This window comes from Otolemur garnettii, unplaced genomic scaffold (assembly GCF_000181295.1).
Source record: "Otolemur garnettii isolate 467f Iridium unplaced genomic scaffold, OtoGar3 scaffold00005, whole genome shotgun sequence".
Classification (NCBI taxonomy): Eukaryota; Metazoa; Chordata; class Mammalia; order Primates; family Galagidae; genus Otolemur; species Otolemur garnettii.
Window position 1 is genome coordinate 3,747,630 of NW_003852400.1, and position 4,372 is coordinate 3,752,001.

Consider the following 4,372-nt stretch of genomic DNA (forward strand, 5'->3'; position numbering starts at 1 on the left):
GGGCTGGGGATTCGAACCCGCCACCTTAGGTGTACGTGGCTGGCGCCTTAGCCGGTTGAGCTATAGGTGCCGAGCCCAAGTTTAGTCTTATTTCTAGTATTTAAATTTTTTATGAAGGAAGGCTGTGTTAAGGTAACAGCTCATCCTGAAGAAAACTTAACTTTGGGTAAATAAGAAATGTTGAATTTTTCTCATTCTGTAATTGAAACCTGAGAAGACGTCAGATATAATCAGTACTTTAGGGTTCATATGACTATAGCGTAGTAGTCTAAGCATCTCTCACCTGTCCTAAGCCCAACTTGTCCAACTATATCTCTGATATATATTCTGTGGCTGCCCACTTTGTCCCTGTTCCCGCTTTATGGCCAAAGGACAAATAGGAGTAAGAAAGGTAAGAGGATGTATCAGATATATTTGATTGAAGCACTCTTAAAGATTTAAATGAAAAGAATTAAATGACTGAAAGAAGAGATACTTTACAAATAACATCAGAAGTCCAGGGTTCTCTGGTAGTGTGGGATTTAAAAAAGTGAAGAGTATCTAAGAGTATCTAAAATTTAACTAATTCCATTTCCCCACATACTCTACCTTATAGGTAAGTTTTTGCTTTTCTGGGGAGTAAGAAAAAAACCATGCAGCTATTTGCATTTATAACATTTTATGAAAGTTTATGTTCTTAGGTCCTTCAGATAGTGTGGGTCTTAAATTACCTATACCATTTGTATCCTGTTAGCTTTTGCTAGTTGCTATTTGGTTTTCTTCTTAAATGTTATTTCCCTGGATTGAATCCCAGTCACCTTTTTACTAATGATCGATTTCCAAATTTTTACCTGTTGATGACCCACCCCAAAATTTATAAACTCTGTAGTGCTACTCTCTTAATCCTATAGATACCTCAAACTAAACAAATTTATTTATTTATCTGTTTTTTGAGACAGAATCTCACTCTGTCATCCTCAGTAGAGTGCTGTGGAGTCACAGCTCATAGCACTCTCAAACTCATGGGCTCCAGTGATTCTCTTGCCTCAGCCTCCCGGTAGCTGGGGCTACAAGCACCTACCAACAGTGCCTGGATAAAACATGTGAACTCAAGCGGTCCACCTGCCTTCGCTTCCCAGAGTGCTAGGATTACAGGCATGAGCCACCACACCAGGCCAAACTAAATAAATTTAAAAGTGAACTTACTCTGGGCGGCACCTGTGGCTCAGTTGAGTAGGGCGTTGGCCCCATATACTGAGAATTGGTGGGTTGGAACCCAGCCCCAGCCAAACTCCAACAACAACAACAACAAAATAACCGGGCGTTCTGGTAGGTGCCTATAGTCCCAGCTACTCGGGAGGCTGAGGCAAGAGGATCATTTCAACCCAGGAGTTTGAGGTTGCTGTGAGCTGTGAGGCCCCCCCCAAAAAAGAATGAAATAATGTATAGAACCAGGAGCCATTATTAACTTGTAGTAAGCTCATTTTTTTTGTGTCTAGAAAATTAGACACTTTCCTTTTTTCTTTTTTTTTTTTGAGGCAGAGTCTCACTTTGTTGCCCCAGGGTAGAGTGCCCTGGCGTCATAGATCACAGCAACCTCAAAGTCTTGGGCTTAGGTGACCCTCTTGCCTCAGCCTCCCAAGTAACTGGATCTACAGGTACCCACAGCAATGCCTATTTTTAGAGACAAGGTGTCTGGCTTGCTCGGGCTGGTATTGAACTCCTGAACTCACTCCTCCCAGAGTGCTGGGATTACAGGCAGGGGCCACCACTCCTAGCCTATGACATTGAATTTTAAGATTAACATTTCTTGCCTGGGAAAATTTTCATTTTTAAGTTATAAAATCTTTATCTCCATCTTCATGTTATTGGCCTTGTTGATAACTGAACATTATAACCCTTGTAGGATAATGCCAGTTTAGCTTATTCCTTTCTTTAAATACTGAGCTATCAGGTGGAGCCTGTGACTCAAAGGAGTAGGGCACCAGCCCCATATACAGAGGTGGCAAGTTCAAACCTGGCCCCAGCCAAAAAAAAAAAAAGAATGAGCTATCCAAGGTTCCAAAGTAAAATATTTTGAAAAATAAAGCTTGAATTAAGTGTGTATGCTTTGTATTTGTGCTGTGTGTGCTTAAAACTGGGATTTTTTTAATGACTGTAACTATCCATACACAGCTAAAGATTACAACCAGCTAAGAATAAAAATGAGGAGTATTTGTTCTCAGTATAAGTGGAGTACTTGTGTTATTTTGTCTTTATATGTTTTTTTTAATTGTGACAAGTTCATATTAAAAGTAGACAAAAATGTTTAAAAGGCTTGTAAATTTCTAAACTTGTCAACATACAGAAGTGATCAACATAAAGAACCTAGACCGGCTCAGCGCCTATAGCTCAACTGGCTAAGGCGCCAGCCACGTACACCTAAGGTGGTGGGTTCGAATCCCCAGCCCGGACCCGCCAAACAACAATAATGGCTGCAACCAAAAAATGGCCGGGCGTTGTGGCGGGCGCCTGTGGTCCCAGCTACTTGGGAGGCTGAGGCGGGAGACTCGCTTGAGCCCAGGAGTTGGAGGTTGCTGTGAGCTGTAATGCCACGGCACTCTACCCAGGGGGACAGCTTGAGGCTCTGTCTCAAAAAAAAAAAAAAAAAAAAAAAAGAACCTAGACCAAATGTGATGTATACATGTGGTGCAGGTCCAGTCTACAAAAATTAGGTCAACTTAAGGAAGTGGTTGACTATATTCTACTGTACTTGTTTTTATAACGTTGAGTCCATTAATGTGCTAACTAATCCCTCCCCATAACACAAGTTTATATTCTTTGGAAAATTTTGTCACTAATTTAAAAGTCATTTGTAAGTTTTGAAGCAATAAATAAGTTGATTTGTTCTGTTATATAAATGCCAACATTTCTATTCCAAAGTGATAGTTTCAGGTTCTACATTAACAACTAGTAGAAATATAATGCATGCAAATTTCAAGGCATAATTTAGATGGTCATCCATTTGTAACTTAATCTATCATTGAAAGGGAATTCTTCTGCTCAGGGTTATAGGTCATGGCTACCAACTCACTCTTTGTTTTCTTTTTTTTTGAGACAGTCTCACTTTCTTGCCCCTAGTAGAGTGCCATGGCTCATAGCTCACAGCAACCTCAAATTCTTGAGCTCAAGTGATCATCTTGCCTCAGCCTCCCAAGTAGCTGGGACTTAAAGTGCCTACCACAACACTTAGCTCTTTTTAGAGGCAGGGTCTCACTCTTGCTCAGGCTGGTCTCTCTTTTTTTTTTAAATCTAGTTTAATAGATTAGTAGTTTTAGTATCTAGTAGTAGATAGTAAATAGATACTTAATAGTATCTAGTTTTTTTTAATGTTAATTTTCCTAGTAGAGATCCATTAGAATGCTGCAAGTTAGTGGTTCCCAAGCTGGTTTGATCACCATAATCATCTGGGAAGTTTATTAAAAAGTCTGGGCTGCTTTCACACAGGTCCCCAAAACAAAATGTTAGGTATCATTCATAATTGTCTTATCTTAGAATACAGTAATTCCCAAAGAATTATACGCTGAACTGGTTTAATATGATCAAGGAATTTCGATTTTTGATAAACCCCCTCATACCCAGGTACTTCATATGCAAATGCTAGTTTGGTAAATGGAGTAAAGTACTTATTTGAAATGTCTATGTAAACGGATGGCGCCTGTGGCTCAGTGAGTAGGGCACCAACCCCATATACTGAGGGTGGCCGGTTTGAATCCGGCCCTGGCCAAACTGCAACAAAAAAATAGCCAGGCCTTGTGGCAGGTGCCTGTAGTCCCAGCTACTAGGAAGGCTGAGGTAAGGGAATCACCTAAGCCCAAGAGCTGGAGGTTGCTGTGAGCTGTGATGCCACAGCACTCTACCAAGAGTAACAAAATGAAACTGTCCCCCCCCCCCAAAAAAAAGTCTGTGTAAAGCAACTGTGCAGAGACATTGTTTTTCCATTTCTTTTTTGGGTCAGTATCTCAAACTGTCACTCTGGGTAGAGTACCATGGTGTCTCAGCTCACAACCTCCAACTTTAGGGCTCAAGCAATCTTCTTGGCTCAGTTTTTTTCTTTTTTTTTCCTCCCTGTTTTTAGTAGAGACGGGGTCTCGCTTTTGCTCAGGCTGGTCTTGAACCCCTAAGCTCAAGCTATTCACCTCCCTTGGGCTCCCAGAGTGCTAGGACTACAGGTGTGAGACACTGCACCCGGCCCTTCCATTTCTTTTTTTGAAGAGGTAACCCTAGACTTAATCCAACCTGATAAGTCACAGGTGAGACTCTGAGAAGCTTAAAGGTACTATTGCTATGAACCATTTCTTTTCATAAGCCAACAGTTATCTTTGCAGTTGACTCTGATGTTAAGATAATTTGG